This window comes from Melanotaenia boesemani, chromosome 3, assembly GCF_017639745.1.
Source record: "Melanotaenia boesemani isolate fMelBoe1 chromosome 3, fMelBoe1.pri, whole genome shotgun sequence".
Lineage (NCBI taxonomy): Eukaryota > Metazoa > Chordata > Actinopteri > Atheriniformes > Melanotaeniidae > Melanotaenia > Melanotaenia boesemani.
Window position 1 is genome coordinate 9,210,616 of NC_055684.1, and position 17,478 is coordinate 9,228,093.

General features: G+C 39.7%; 1 long non-coding RNA gene across 2 annotated transcripts in view; it reads right to left on the minus strand.

Annotated features, from left to right (window-relative positions):
- LOC121636507 overlaps nt 1-16,021 on the minus strand; it is a 28,314-nt gene extending 12,293 nt beyond the window's left edge. The window contains exons 1-3 of one of the 2 annotated variants that reach the window (XR_006009735.1): nt 15,931-16,021; nt 11,460-11,501; nt 7,923-8,011 (exon numbers count right to left, since the gene is read on the minus strand). This is a non-coding gene — a long non-coding RNA (uncharacterized LOC121636507). The remainder of the gene's footprint in view (nt 1-7,922; nt 8,012-11,459; nt 11,502-15,930) is intronic. The other variant, XR_006009734.1, reaches the window with a different exon arrangement.
- Nucleotides 16,022-17,478: the final 1,457 nt, after the last annotated feature.

Genomic DNA, 17,478 nt, shown 5'->3' on the forward strand with positions numbered 1-17,478 from the left:
TTATGTTTGCTTAAGAATGTGATGTGATGCCCCTCATTGTCTTATTCCTTTTTCTTTCACTATCTCTCTTTTTTCTCATCTCTTCATGTTCTCTCTAATGAATAAGCCACAGTTTGCATTCAAAACAGCCAATGTGCTGATATTCAGTTGCTCGGGTGTGACGCAGTGCGTAAAACGTAACTTTGTAATGTGAGACAGTGTCCTGGAAACAAAAGTTGTGAAATCTGGTTACTTAGGTTTTGTCCACACGGCACCGAAGCCTGTTCAGGTGTGAAAATGCTGACAAAAACTAGAAGAAAGACTTCACCATCCCCACAGAATCGCTGTTGTACATACGTCAAGGCTGTGCGGGGCGGCACTACCATGATTAAAGACTAACACTCCAGAGCTAGAACAAGATGTAGTGCATGTGCAGATGATGGCTGTGTCTGAATGTCCACCCTACTCCCTAACCCCTCGTTCACTATATAGGGCTGCAGTATGTAGCACACTACATAGTGCATTCATTTTTTTGGTGATTCGAACAAGAAGCTGCCTATTTTTTCCCAAACGACATGACTACCATCCGTCACCATGGCAACCACAACACGCATCAAGTCATTCCAAATCCAATCCAAAGTTGTGTGTAAATATTTTTTTTTTTATTCCTTATGTTGTATTTTATTCTTTGTTGCATATCTATTCAATAAAAATGTTTTTTTTTTTTTTTTTTTTTTACCTCCTTGCGCTATGTTGAGCTTGTGCCAGCTATGTATTGTGGTCTGTATTGACCCGTCTAGTGACCATCCATGCTCACTAGACTTTCTCTCTGGACATTCGGACACCCCTACAAAATGGCGTGACCCCTATATAGGGTGCTATGTAGGGAGTAGGGTGCACATTCGGACACAGCCAATGACATATCTGCGTTGCATTTTGGTGCTAAAGCTGTACACAAGCCAGGACTGTCTGGAGCACCACAACACAGTTGGTCACCGACGCCAATATTATTGTTGTGTTTGGCGCATGTTCATTACATTGACATCATATCCTCCAGTTGTGCGGTTATGCTGTCCTCACAGTACCACAAAAGATAGAGGTTTCTAACCTATCTACCTTGATACCTGGTTTCAGACATGATGGTCTCATGAAGGCTAATCCCTGATTTTGTGGGAATGAAAGGATGGATTGCTAAAATACTTTTGCAGTTTTACTGCAATTTGGCATCGTGGGGACAGTCCCTCTGCCTCTGGATGCTGCAGGACAACAGTGGCTCCAGGAATGCATATAATTAATGTCACTGTGCCTTCAAACAAGTAAGAAATGTGCAGTTTTAGGGTCAGAGAGTAACATAGTGCCACATTAACAGGTGCAAATGGGGAGTTCTGGGAAATACTTGCTGAGCTCACATCTACTACAAAGATCTAGAAAGGTATTGATACATTCTCACTTTCACATTGTTACCTGAAGATAGGTTGCTGATGGCTTTTCTTTGTACACAATGTGCGAAGGGAATGTTTGGGGTTGGTGAATAGAAGTTGGGAAAATGCCTTCTGATTTTTTTTTTTTTTTTTTTTTTTTAATGCCTTCTGATTTCTCAATTTCCTTGAAATGAGTTAGCAAAACAGTGTTTGTGACTTGTAAACTCACATCTCCAAGTAGAAAACACCCCACTGTAGCTTTCTAGAATGGTGCTGATGCTGAAACACTATGTGTTTTTGAGTCTACCCAAGAACCTGTAAGACCAATCCTCATTCTCTCTCTCGCTTGTCTGGTTGGTGATGTCACCTGGGAAGTTAAGAACCGGGTTTCTCAGGCTTTAAAAGCCTTACCCGGCAAACCGGTTATTTGTTTCCCCTGAGTTGTATTCGCAGGTGATCCACTGGGCCTGTTGTTCACTACTAACGTGCCATCCAGAATCATACGAGTATTCATCCGAAGCACCAACCTCTACTGGGCGACCGCAGATTGTTGCTGTTTATTTATGCTCATGGGCCTCCTCTCCTGCACCACTGATTGTCTGCCTTGCCTTCATGTGTTTTTAACTGTGTCTTGTCAGCTTGTGTGTGTGTGTGTGTGTGTGTGTGTGTGTGTGTGTGTGTGTGTGTGTGTGTGTGTGTGTGTGTGTGTGTGTGTGCGCGTATAATTTCCCCTCTTGTCTTTGCTAGATTATCTTGTTGCCTTGCCTTTAGCATTCCAGTATTCATCTAAACCTTGTTTCCTTGTGCTTTTGAGCCGTATTTTGGACCAGCATCAAATGAGTTTGCAACAGCTTGATTTGAGTCTGGATTTTGAATCTATTTTAAACTTGTCAACCTTGGCTGCACTAAAAGCATCAGACTGGATGATGTCAGTGATCCATTGGGGTTATAGCAGTTGAGCAGCTTAATTAGATGGCTAGTTTGGTGGAATTCATAGAAACAGACACAAGAAACCTTTAAGACTTTTCATAATACCAAGGACTTGTAACATTTGGCTAACCTAAATTCTAAACAATCAAAATCAAATCAATAAAACACCATTTAGCATAATCCCAGCAAACATTTGGATTAAGAATCTTTTTATCATCCAGTTTAATGCCTGCAGTAGCCATCACCACATCTACTGACACAGATAACTTCAGCTATGCTGAAAGAAGCTGCAGGTGGGCTACAGCGGCATGTAAAGGTCTGTAGACCAGGTCAGCATGGCTCCAGTTCCATGCTGCAGCAATCCTTCACACAATCTGAAATAAAATCCAGACAATGTTGCTGCAGATGGTCTGTAATGTGATTTTCCATCCCTGCAGCAGGAAACCACAGATGTGAGAATCACACCTCAGCTCAGGGTGTGAACAGCTGATTCACCTTAACAGAGCAGGAAACAAGTGAAGCATTGATGGGAGAGGATGGCAAGTCAGGTGAATGGCAGTTAAACAGACGGAGATGGATGAGGAGGAGTCATCAGTCTGACTCTTCTCCCTCCTCCTCTTCACTTCTGTCTCAGTTGCCATCAGTTCATGTCTTCTGCTCATATTTTTGTTATTTTCACTTCTGATGTCCTTTTCACCTCTTTTGTTCCTTCCCCTCCTCACATGTGTCTGAGCAACAGATGATACGATAAAGAAAACCATCTGAATTCAAGTAATTTCACCTCATCCCAACATCAATCTCAATGATCAGATCAACAGACCAAATCTCTCTATAATCACTGACATCTTTTCTATTCACAACAATAGAAAAAAATTATGCATCATGTTGAAGGGAATCAATAAATGAAATTATACTTGGATCTGGTAATATGGAACAGGCCACCTTTTTAATATCCAGTTAAACTTGGATTGAAATCCAAGTTTAATCTGGTACACTGGTATCCGTCTGGTGGTCTGTGAGTGGTGATTTGGTAGTGAAAAGACACACACAGACCAGGCAATGAAGGTTATTAACCCAAACACTGACTTAATGAGCAGTTATCACAGTACACCTACACAATGATCACAAACAACTTCTTTAAAATACAACAACAGAATTGGTTAAAAATCAAACAAAACTAGCACCACCAGTGATTTCTCAGAAACAAATAAACATCAGTATCAGTCTCCAGGGTCTGTTGATTTGAGTGTGAAAGAGAAAAAAGAGGTAGCTCTCATCATGTTAATGATTAGGTCACAAAATGGCCAATGTTGCCATGGGATCAGGAATGTCACAAGATAACTGCTGACCATGTGCTGCAAAAAGTCCTTATGGGTCTTTGTTTGTGTAGCCACGTTTTAAGCCTGTTACATACTCTGCAAGAAGGGAGAACTTTATTCTTGTTTTCGAGGCCGCAGGAAAAAAAATGACATCAACTCACAACACAAACGTAAGAGAGAAACTTTATAGTTGTTGGCACTATAGTCACAAATGTTTAGCCATGTGCTAATGCTAAGTCCCAAGAATGTCCTTAGGAAACAGTTTGATCTTTAAAGAAAAGGAGCTGGGTCCAGATGAAGTCAAGTTGTGTCTTTTGTGTTCACCAGTCCTTGTGTGCTCTAGAGGATACTGGTCACTTCTTTCTTTGGGCAGGTTAGCAGCCAGGCTAACTGTTTGGACCACTTGGAGGTGATCTCTCCTTTGTTTAATAAGGAATCTCCTGCAGGCTGTAAGTTGCTGCTAATTGGAGAGTGAAGGTAAACAGAAATTAAGCAGTTTTTCATTTTAGCATTTGGCTGCAAATAAAAACATAACATCCATCATTCTCAAAAAAGCTCAGGGCGATCCAGAGCTGGACTCCTCTGAACAGATTCCCCCCTGTCAGCTTCACTCAGTAAGGCTGAAGGATTTGTTGCTGGATTTCTGTTTCCCTGACAAAGCTTTTCTTCTTTTTTTCTGTTTTGAAGCTTGTTTTTCATGAACAAACAAATTTTAACATCAAACCAGAATCCTGGTGCTCAGGGTCACAAGAAACAGCATCTGCTGTTTCTCTTATCATCTTCAGAGGGATTCAGAAAGGACAACAAGAAGAATAAATCATCAAAGTAAATATTTTATTATAAACTGGATAATGTACATGAATGATAACTCACTGCTGAACTGCTAATATAACTCATACTTTATCTTTCAATGCGTTTTGCTTTTTGTGCTCTAGCTTTCTGTTTTCTGTATTTATTTTATTCTTTAATCAGGTCTTTTTTTCTTTGTATCTCTCCTCTGAAGCGTTTCTAAGCTGCTGAGATTTCATTGATTCCCTCAGGGATTAAAACTTATTCAAAGCTGCAAATTATTTTATTCATATTGTAGCCTACTCAATGTTTTTCTCATAATATATATATATATATATATATATATATAAGGTTTTACCATCATGTCTGGTATCTACAGCTTGAAAGTGACTGAAAAAACTAATTAGCAATCTGAATTTATTATTAGAATTAATGATCAGAGTAACTGCAAGTTAATTTTCATGGTTTCATAATTTCATCTTTGATGTTTGTAATTCGACGCTCGGTGTAATTGTTTTTGTTTTGATGATTCATGGAAAACTAACAAGCCATAAAATAGTGTGAGCTGTTAACAGATGAAGATCTTTTATATGGCTGCAGGACAAACCAGCCATAAGCTACATCTTAAGGAATCAGGAGCAGCAGAGGATGAGGAACGTGGGTACTGAGATTAACATCTGAGGGGGGGGGTCAATAAATTACACGTGACTCTGATTTTCACCAAACTCCAGTCCTGGTTTAGAGCTAGATCCTAGATCCTACTTTAGAGCAACGGATTTTCTTTTTGTTTAAAATGGCGTTACAAAGCACCACCAAGAAGAAAGAACACAAACTGCTGGATGATCACCATTCTTCTTTATTTCTGAGTTGTAAGGACGGCGTCATACTGCGATGGTATGACTTATAATATTTATGTTTTACTTATCTATCCAGGAGAAGAGCTAGCTTCGAGTAAACTGTAACCTCTTTAGCTCTTGCAGTTATCTCCACTTTGGAAACACCAGACCAGTGTTAATCCTGGTTACGCCCCTTCATTTATCCGATAACTTCTTCGCCAACTGTTTTTTAGACGTAATGTTGGATCCTGGTTGTCTGCAGGTGATCGTTTAATTCTACTCTCTGCCATTTTCCTTCAAAAAATGAGTTACTATTGCTCACTTACTGTAACCTATAACAGGCATTACCCTCCTGATGCACTGGGCTCCTCTACGCTCTCTTTGCTCTCCATGTATAAATATATGCTGTCATTAATTTGAGTTTCTATTTTTTTTTCTTATTATTCCTGGCTTTTGTGGTGCTTGTTGACCCCTCATTCCAACGTCATTCCTCATTCTCAATCGGAATTGTTGGTTGTGTTAAAATAGAGGTTTTATAAATTGGACTAATGTGGATCATATAATGGATTTGTTTAGTTGAATTATAACAGGAATGAGTTAAATGAAACTTTGTTGTAAATTGAAAGTGTACACAAAATTGATTGAATTGAGTTGTTCTGATGGTTCTGTTGCCTCCTTTCCCATCCAGCCAATCAGCTCATAGTTTGTACTTTTTAACTCTCATTTCTACTGTCATGACTCTCACCTCCACCTCCATGTCCCATCAGAAGTCTGCCTGCTCAAAGTCTCCAGCATCTGGACTCCAGACCTTTCTCATCATCTGTCCACCCACCTTTTGCCTCAAAGCAGCTTCAGATTTTAACAGCCAAACTTTATTCTAGTTCTCTGTTTACCCCCCAAAATTGCATCAACCTTTGAATTGATTTTTCTCTTGAACATTAGGCCTGAACGCCCCAAAAGTCAGAGAAAGTTTTTATGTCTTCTTCAGTGATGTTCATCCACAATCAGGTCAGGTCTTGGAGCTGCTTTGTGCTTCATGTCGTGCCTGCACTGTCCTCAACACTTTCTATAAATTGCAGTTTCCAAGGAAAGCTCGAAAAAAGTCAAGAATCAGAATTTTAATGATCTTTGGCATTTTTAAGCTACTTCTTTTAGTCTAAATTGCTTTTCTCTAACAGTCAACGTAAAATTGTCTTTAATGATGCAGCAATGCTTCAGAAAGCCTTTCAGTCACCTGCAGACTCAGAGATCTTTTGTCTTCCTTGTTTTCAGCCTATTGCATCATCAGATCTTCAGATCTGTTTTTTTTTTTATCTGTGCAGGAGAAATGAGTCAGAGCTCGTCCTTTCCAGGATTCCTTCCTCTCTTTTGTCCAAACTTACCTCGGAGTGGATGCCCTAGTTTTGTAAAGCTTGTATTTGCAGTGCTGCATGAAAAATGAATGATGTGTTGCATATATTTAGGTGAACTTTTCATACATCTTGCCTTTAATTTTTTCCTCCAAAGAGATTTCTTTTTTTTTTTTTTTTTTGTGGACTCATTTTTTTGTTATTTAAAAAAAAAACAAAAAAAAAACAGCTGATTTCCCAGAACACTCGATGTGACATTTTCAGCCTTGTGGAAATGCTTTGGATCATGTTGACTCCCAGCAGGAGGCCTGGTCACAATGTTCCTTCGCTGCTGTTTCAGAACTCCAAGCTGTAATTTGGTCTGTGGATCAACCTATTTAATGTCAGTATGGGGAAAAATGTTTTTTCCTTGAAGAAATTATTAATTGTGGTTCTGGGTGTTGAGGTATGATAATAATGCTGATGGTGCACACAGATGCACATGGCCTTAAAACTCCACTAGACATTTTGATGGATACCTTTAGGGGATCTACAGAAATTTCCCAGGCATTTCAGGAGGTTTACAATCCAGTTGTAAAATGTTTTTTTAGAGACTTGATGGTAAATCCACAATGAGTGATCCATGATAACACCATTATGTATCACAATTTTAAAATAAAAAAGATCCCTATCACTACCGTGTTGCAAAGAGACCTCTATTTCGACCCAGAAACTATGATGAAGCCACTTCCTGTGAAACTTTTTCACCCATTTCACCGTTGATGGTAATGTCTAATCAGAAGCAGCCTAAGATCAACAAGTGAGCAGAAAGTTATATTTAGTTATATTGTTATATTTCTACAAAACACTGTTAGTGATAAACTCTGTTTTGTATGTTTAGTTGGACTTCATGGTGCTATATCTATTGATAGATTTATTTTACATCATTTTATCTTCATAATCTGACAATTTAGACTGTCCTTAAAAAATGTTTGGATGTTGACTTTCAACCTCTTCATCCTCTCGTCAACAGAATGACAAACCTTCATGAACAGGATTATTGTTGACAGAGTCTGTTGGAATAACTGAGTCTACATTTTCACCTGCAACTGGGTCGAGATGCAGATGAGGAGATAAAAGGTGTAATTGTGCTTTATGAACCAGAAGCTTTGAATTAGATGAAAAAACTTCACTGGAATTTGTCCATCATTTCAGACAGCAACTCCTTCACAGAAACTGAGGTGTTCCTGTACGATGAAGCACATTTACTTCTTAATTTCACCTCTAATCATCCCTGAAGCTCGTCCTCATTCTCGTTACCTTTATGTTTCCTGTTGTCAGCATCTCGCTGCCTGATGATGCAAACGAAGTGCTGTCACTCTTCTGTGACTGCTGCTTCATGGGAAACTCTGCAAACAGAACATGTGGCTTTTATAATTTGGGTTTAATTTTAATAGGATGTAGGACGTGTTTAATCAGCCATACACTCTGAAGTGGTGCAAACATAATGGAAAAATGGATGAGAGCATAGAGCCCAGGCAGCTGGCAGGCGTACCAAGTAATCAGGAACAACTGTTGAGTAGTATGGACTGAGACCTCGATGTGTAGTGTGTCGCATTCATCATGCATTTTATGGTACATTTTTATGTATTTCTATAAATATTCTACAGTTAAACTCAGGGGCAGAGATAACTCTCACCAGGACTGGAACCGTGACGTTGACTTTAAAAAAATCCAGACAAAAACAAATTTAATTAGATGTGATAAAGATGAATCACCAGAGAATAAAGAGATGTATTGTGCTGTAATAACTGCAATTGCTTGTGCATAAATGTGAGTGAAACTCCTATTTAGCCATGCAGGGTGTATATATTCATCGACTCATGATCAGCAGATTTTCTGTGATCTACAAGTCAACAACAGTTGATGTTTTTTTCATGACGCCTCATTTGCTGGCCCATAAATTTCCATATAACTGAGAAGAGAATTTAGTGTACAAAATGCAAAGCAGCATCTGATGGGTGTAGTCATTAGACGCTATCACATGAATAAACAAAAATCTGTGGTAAATGTCAGCACATTTACATGTTAATCAGCTCATTTTGATCCAAACGGAGAGCAGGACTGAGTATTGGCTGGCTGATACTCAGTCTCAAAGTCTCTTTGTGATTCTGCCATCCTTCCCGAACTGAGCCTTTCCTGTTCAGACACATCAGACAGAAATCACTCAGTCATTCACTAACAGCTGGAGATGGTTGCCTTCAGAACTGCCTTAATTCTTGGTGTCAAAGATTCAACCAGGTGTTGGAAACATTCCTCTGAGATTTTGATCCATATTGACATAACAGCATCACACAGTTGCTGCACATCCATGATGAGAACTCCCATTCCACCACATCCCAAAGCTGCTCTGTTGGACTGAGATCTGGGGCCTAATTTATAAAGCTGGCGTAGGAACAAAAACTGGCGAATGCCAAATAAAGTCAACTTTTGGGATTTATAAAAAGAGAATGTTCCTACCTCCGCGCAAACTCTGACCATGGTGTACGTACAAAATCTGAAAAAATGGGAAACTGCAACACCAACGCTACAGAAGAAAATCAAGGAAATGATGAGATGGAGAGTCTGCTGCCAGCATTTACCAGTCAGTAAAAGAAAATGTGAAAAGTAAGCTTTGGTAATTTATTCTGAGATCCAGCAGAGTGGGACAGACTGACATCTTCAAATGATGATACACTTATGAAACACACAAGAGGTGGATTTCCTTTATTTATTTATGTATTCTTACACAATCCTTTTGTATTTGTTGTCCCAATTTCCGTAAAGACAGTCTCCATGTTCCGAAACCCCTTGACCACCTGGTTAATAGCGGTAATTGTGTCCCTTTTAACCTGCAGGACACGGCTGTACAGTGCTGCGTGGAGTCTCTGGCCTCACCCTCTCCAATCACAACTGCAGCAACGCCGACCATCTGGAACACCCAGGAACTATAAAGAAATAATGTTGAACACTAAATAAACTGCTACCAATCTCAGATGTATCTGTACATATTTATTTTATACATTAAAACCAAAGACTACATTATCGGCATCATTACTGTCATTTAGCAGACGGCTTTTTCTAAAATGATGTACTGTGGGCTGTAGCGTCTTGTGTAAGGCCCTAACTGGAAGGTGTTACTGTGCACCCCTTTGGGATACAAACTTCGATTTCCCACATTACAGATAGATGTCTGCCCTTCTGACACCGCAATGGCAGGTTCAGCCACCTGCTGCCACTATTCTGCCTTTCTGACACAAGCTATGCCCACGCCGTTGTGCGCAGCAATTCCTTTTTGCGCCGCAGACACCACCTATAGTTTACTTTGCTACGGACAGTTTTATGCATGAGGCCCCCTGGTGACTGTGGAGGCCATTGGAGAACAGTAAAGTCATTGTCATGTTCAAGAAAGCAGTTGGAGATGATCTGAGCTTTGTGATATGGTGCATTATCCTGCTGGAAGTAGCATCAGAAGATGCTACACTGTGGTCATAAAGGGAATCGACATGGTCAGCAGCAATACTCAGGTAGGCTGTGGTGGTTAAACCAGGCCATGCTGGTACTAAGGGGCCCAAATTGTACCAAGAAAATACCCCCCACCATTACACTATGAGTAGTCTGAAGCATTAATCCAAGGCAGGTTTGATTCATGTTTTCCTGTTGTTTTCACCAAATTCTGAGCCTAGCATCTGAATGTGGAGCTGAAATGGAGACTCACAAATTTTTTCCATCTTCTGTTTTCCAGTGTTGGTGAGTCTGTGTGAACTGTAGCCTCAGTTTCCTGTTCTTAGCTGAGAGGAGGCACCCGGTGTGGTCTTCTGCTGCTGTAGCCCATCTGCTTCAAGGTTGGACGTATTGTGTGTTCAGAGATGCTATTCTGCATATCTTGGTTGGAACCAGTGCTTATTTGACTTCCTGTTGCTTTTCTATCATCTCCAACCAGTCTGCCCATTACCCTCTGGCCTCTAACATCAGCAAGGCATTCTGGTCCAGACAACTGCTGCTCATTGGATATTTTCTCTTTTTCAGGCCATTCTCTGTAAACCCTAGAGATGATCGTGTGTGAAAATCACAAAAGATCAGCAGTGTCTGAAATACTCACACCAACAACCATCCAACATTTAAGTCAGTAAAAGAAACATGTCTGAAGCCATGCACTGACTTAAAAAAGAAAACATGAATGGAAGGGTGAAACACTTCTATTATGTTCCAACAATCAGAGTTTTTAGCCCATCCTTCAAGAATTCTGGAAAATCTGAAAAGGCCTACCCCTCTCCTAGGTCCTTTTTTCAAGGAAAGTTTGGAGATGGGGTTTAACCTGGGTGATGTCCGTATGTGCAGAGATTTTTCTAAAATCCCTGGCTCAGTGTTATGCTGCTTTTTGACCCCTCTGTTTGACGCCCTCCGCCAGTCATAGATGACCATCCTTCTGTTCCTTGGACATTTTCCTTCCTGTTCAAATGGCTTGTTTTTTCTGTCTCATTGTGCAGCTCAAGATGGAGGATTAAATCAAAAAGATTTGATGCAAATCATTGGTTTCCTTAGCCAGGTAATTATTTTTTATGAACTTGTTAACATGCACACCATTGTTAAAAATTGGGCTAATGTGGATTATAAAATGATTTGTTCTAATTGGATTAGGATGTACTACAATGAATTGGATTGAACTTGACAGTAAAAGTGCCTGTAAATGACTTTGTGCTCTACAAATAAAGCTGAACTGAAGTGAATTACATGACTCATTTTCATCTCCCAGCTGCAGGCGATGAGGAGAAACAAGCGGCTACGTTTCATCTGAGAGAGTAAACAGAAGCAAACCTTTGAATTACAAGATTCCTCCCGAAATTCTGAGCAGAACAGCTGCAGGACAAAAAGAAAGAAAGAAAACATTAATTTAGTGAGTTAAAACTAAAAGAACAAGCTGCGGGACTTTAAACATTTCTGGCTCATCTCTAAATTAACTTATTGATCTGAACTAATGGCATTAAATAAAAGCATCTCCGTGGTTATGATTCTGCTGAGAGCAGCTCCTCTGCAATCTGCTCCACATAATTAGCAGTTTTGTCTTCCAGCCTTGGTAAGCCTCGTGGGCCTTTTTGAAGCTAATTGCTGCAGATACGAAGGTGGCAGGCTCCGCCACCCCCCTGTGGAAACCAGCTGTCGCATTAAATGACCTGTGTGCTCCACACAAGCACTGACACAAGGACTGTATACTCAAAAAAATAGAAGCACGCTTGGAGTTTCTCCAGCTTCCTACAGGTCTTCCAAAGTTATTCTTTGGACATTTTCTGACATTTCCCTCATTTTCAGTCCAGTCCTTGTACCTGACCATTTTCAGAGGAATGAGTTTCTTTCATTGTCAAGCCACTTAACTCTGACTTATGAATCATTCAAGCCAGGAAAAAGACTCCTAAAGTCTTTTTTACCCACAGCCTGTCACAAAGACACATCATTTGTTCCGATATTTTTAGGTGCTCTCTAAAAACCAGCAAAAATAACATAGTTTGACAGACAGAAAGAGCTATTAGCCGACAAAAGCATGTGCATTAAAACTGCCTCCATGTTAGTTCAAAGAAGACTCAAACACAGGAACACACAGGTGGATCCACAAGAACATAAGATGGAAACTAATATTCCTTATAAAATAACTTGCTAATTGGACCAAACGGAAGGAGCAGCTAAAGAGAAAAAGAGAGAGAGAAAAAAATAGATACCAATATTTATTTATTAGTTTCTGTTTTTCCCTGTGGTGCCCCATAATTACTGTTTTTACTATTGTGATTACATTGTTTATAGCCTTTTCTTTAGTTGCATCTGTGAAAAACAGCAATGATAACACAGTTTGACACACAGAAAATAAGTTTTTAGGAGCAACAAGGTGATTCTCAAAGAGCTGTTAACTGAAAACGTGGCATATCTTAGCGTGGTGTCCAGTGTGTCCTTAAAACATCTGTGGAAACTGAACAGGGACCAAAATCTATCTACAGCAGATGATGTTTTGAAGAAATAGGAACAAATCCAGCAAAGACTTGATACAGGACACGAGAGATGCATCTGGACCTTCAGCTGATCCACCCATTGGCTGAAGCCTCATTAGAAACGCTCTCCATGTGGCTGAGGTATGCCACATGATACAAGAACTGGACTGAAAATCAGTAGCAAAGGGTCTGATGGAGGGTTAAATCCTCTCCAGAGCCCAGACCTCAATCATGTTGAAGCAGTGTGGGATCATTCTGATAGAAAAGAAGAAGAAAAAACAGAAACATCAAAAGAAGAACTTTGGAAAGTCCCCAGGAAGTCTGAAGAACTTGTTTAGATATTAGCAATTAATCTTGTGTACGAGCATATTTATTACAGTTTTTCTCAAATGCTAAAACACATTTCACAAATGTTTCCTCCATGTTCCCCAATGTCTAAACACAACACCCTTTTCTAAAGCTACATAAACACAACCACACCTTCAAACTTCAAACTTCCACACCAAAAGAGCAGCTTGAAGCTTTCAAACATGTAAACACTATACACATCATTACACACTACAGCAAAACAATTGAAAACACAAAGCTCAATTTGTGAGACGGGTCTTTGTTTCATAACTGCCAATGCATATTTTTAGAAACTTTACAGTAACAGATCTTCTTAGATCTCTGCAGAAGATTAGGCATTTAGATTTGTGAGTTTCATATGAAGAATATAAATCTATAGAAAATACTGCATGTACACTACTGTAACACGACTCATGGCAGAATCTATTGCACACAACAGTACTCTTGAAAACATGATCAGGGTGTGAAGGTTTTTTATTGACATTGTCCCAAATGATCACATAAATGTGATGTGCGGGCCCAGGATGGTGTTGGCAGAGCAGGAGGATGTCTCTTAGCTCCTCTAGAAAGTTGAGGAGACGTTGGGTGTTGTAAGACCCAAGGACAGCATGCCGGTGGACAAGCCCTGATAATGCTGGCCACGGTGAACCTACTCAGGTTTGGACAGACTCTTAGCCCTGCCACAGCCATTGTCATGCCATGGACAATGACATGGTCAGTGACTGTTGCTCGCATCTCGTCTGTAATGATGGTGCGAGGTTGTCCTGCTCTCCGTCCTGGACCTCCTCCTCTCCCTCCTGCATCTTCTCCTCTCCCTTGTTGGCCTCCTCCTCTTCCTCCTCTGATTTGAACTCCTCTTCATCGTTGGCCTGCTCCTCTTCTTCCATGGCCAGCTCTTCTTCCTCCTCTGACTCGAATTCCTCTTCCCCTGACTCTGCCTTCATCCATTTTGTTTGTTTGGAATCTTCAACAAACTGTGCACTCTGAACTTGCTTTTATACATGTGGTCACAGCATTACTAACAGGCGTCTTCAATTTTGAGTTGTTGTGTGTAATGAATGACGCCAGGTGTGTTCATTGTGTTCAAATATTGCTGACTGTGGCAAGCATTTTGCATCACATGAGCTTTCATTTGAGAATATGAGCAGAGTTCTTTTGCAACTTGTGTTTTAGCAAGGAAAAATGTGTTCAGATTTATGCGAACGGAGGATTGTGTTTTGTGAATTGTGTCTTCATGAGAAATGTGTTTATGATATTGGAAAATGATGGCTAGATTTAGTAAATGTGTTTAGACAACTGGTCATTTGGTTTGGGGGATTGGCTTTTGTGTTTTAGCATTTGAGAAAAACTGTAATATTCAACAAAACTACTAATGAAAACATTTTTTTTTTTTGCTGTAATATTATTTTTTATTGTCTTAGATGTTCTGTTATTTTTTATTGTTGCGCTGGTTTAACTGTTCTTATTGTGCCCTTTTAATGGGCCAAACTCATCCCAAAAGGGAGACAAATAAGAATCTTGAATCTTGAATTATGGGGCACCACTAGAGAGAACTGGAAATTGAAGGTCTGTTAATCTGTACAAGTCAGTTTGGGAAAGATATCAGTTTACAAAATAAAATCAAGTCCTTCAAGAAGCCTGGAACACGATTCCTGGAGACTAAAAGAAATCACAAAAGGGTTCAGACTGTGCTAAAGAATAAAGCTGCTCAGAGCAAATTTTCACCTTCAAGCTCCTCTAACTGGACAAATGTGATTTATTTTTATATTCATGATTGAATATGTTTCAAAAGACAAGTTTCCGGTTTTCTTGGACATAAATTAATTAATTAAATTTAGAAGCATGTTTTTTTTTGTTGTTGTTTTCTTTTCTTTTCACACTTCCTGAAAGATGCTAGGAGCATTAAAACCAGTACTGTGTGAACAGGTTTATCTAAAGCGCCTCTTCCTGCCGGGTGTGTCTACATTTATAGCCTGTATGGTCCCGGTGGGAGATGAAGCTCCAAGTCTGGCGGAGTTGGTGCCATGCTCCATTAATTCAGCTCTACAGGACAAGAAAAACTTCCCTGATTTGCCTTCCTGACTGGCTGAGAGCTCATTCAGCAGAACACAACAAACACCATTTCTGTCCAAAACACAGTTATCTCTGTGTGTGAAGCTCATTCCGACTGTGTTTCCTGGTGTATTAAATGAACTGCATGTTGCACTGACGATATTTTCCCATGCTACTGGTGCTGCAGAGCAGCTTTCTTTGCTAAAACTTCAGTTTGTTTTTGTAAGATTAAGCTGCTTCAGTTGATGCTGGTCCAGGTTTGGGGTAAATCCATTTGTTTATGCTGTTTATCAGCCTGTTGCCGTCCAGCAGAGAAACTTTCAGAGAGCCGTCCCACAGCAGCTGTGACACTATGCTTCAGTCCTCAGATGTAGTCTGAACTGCCCATGTTTTCAAAAATAACATCACACTACTTTCTTTCTGGTTCGCTCCTGAACTCCAGGAGTCCAGCTGTGAGCATTATATCATCCATGAGACAAATCATCAACCTGCCCCCCCTTCTGCTGTCAGGAGTGGATGTTACACTTAATGTACAATTAAAGAGTTGCTAGGCAACTGTATTTTCACTGCTTGGAAGTGGCTGGCTGTGAGTGGACTGGATTCAGGCAGATCTCATTAACAGAGTATTTGTCCTCTTATCCCATCCTATGTAAAACTTTCTTCCTCTTCTCTGTTTGTCATGGAAAGTTTCTTAGTTGAACATCATATAATATTTCTGTGTACGAGATTCACATCAAAACTCATAGGCTCCTGAATTTAAACTGCCCAGATAATAAAAAAGCTTCTTTGTCTGACCTAAAACCTACTCAGCTTTTTGGTGCAACAAAAAACATTTAGCTGATGTTCAGTTTCTCGGTGACATCAATTCCACTTAATCAGCATTGATAAAAACACAACACGTTGGTGCTTACAAGCATTTCCCTTCAGGTTGCTGCACTCAGGGGTGCAACAGTGTGCACAGCTGACTGTTGCTTCATTAGGTGCGCTTCCTTTAACCCAAGAGTTGTGCAAAACCTGAAAATAGCAATAAAAAAACTAGTAATGGAAACCTAAATTTGGAAAAACCTCTCAAATTTCCCTACGTTTTCACACTCTCATATGGTAGTTATTTAGACGTGTCGATATAAAAGTATATCGTAAAAGTGTACTGCAAACACTTGTTTCGCATTTACACATCCCCAGACGTGTCATAGGGGATCACGTGACCAGTTCATTTCAAGGAAAGAAGGCACGGTATGTGTAAACGCAGGAGGACATGGAACTCTTATTTACAAATAATTAAACAAAACAAATATAACCACCATCCTTGAAAACAAACAACAGTGAAATGAAAGAAAGAAACTACAAAGAAACTCCATCTTCCTCAAAGTGTAGTCTCTCAAGAAGAGATTTTACAAGAATAACAGCTGATGGGCTAAATACTGGATACTGGACACAAGTTCATGCTTCTCATGAATTACTTTAAAGTTCAGGTCATTCAGTTAAAAATGAATAGTTCCCGTTCACAGTTCAACATTTCAAATTTGAACTCTTTAAATGTTCAATTCAGTTCAGCTGTTACAACCCTCATAAAGTTTATATCTATATGAAGTTCCTTAAAGATTCGGCACTGAGGGTGTGAAGTATCGAGCTGGTACAAGGCAAGGACACAGTTGGTTTCAAAACAAGAGCGGGTTTTATTTACCCAAAAGATTACTCACACAAAAAAGTTTGGGCCCTTAAAAGAGGTCAAATGAACAAAACTAAACAAAAGTATAACAATAACTCAAAAAACTTTAAACTAACTGTTTAACATGTAACTCAAAAGAAACCAAACTAACACAAGAACCAAACTGACCTAACAAAACAACTAACCTGACCTAACAAACAGGAAACAAAGGGGTACCTAAATACTGGCTGATCAGACCAGTTCTAAAACTCAAGAGGGGCTGACAAATACTAAACAAATACATTAAACAATTAGATAAAACCTAAACACATTATTACTTAACACAAGAATTACTCAAAAATAATACAAGAAATCAAACTAATCAAAATCCTAACAACAAACTAAATGTTTAACGATATGAAGGCCATTAATCTCCCCTCCGGAAGGAGCTGACTTGGTCTGGGCCCATGGCACTTCCAGCTCCCTGGCTTCTGCCTGTTGAGCTCACTGCTGCCCCCCAGCGTTCATCATGCTCCCCCCAGCACCATTAAGAGAAAAACAAATGTTAAATACACAAACTTAAACAGAATTGAAAATACAATAGTGCTCCAATGTGCGCGCTAACAAAAGGGAACTAAAGCATTTCAACCTAATTTAAACCAAATATAAACAGTGTTAACTCAAACTAACATAACTGAAATGTGTTGGTGTAGTGGGGGTTACCGCCTTTAAATGTGGGGCTGTAGGTACGGCCATCACAGAGGGAAACATCACTGGATTAAGCTGTCCTGCAGCGTAGGCTGATTTTTGT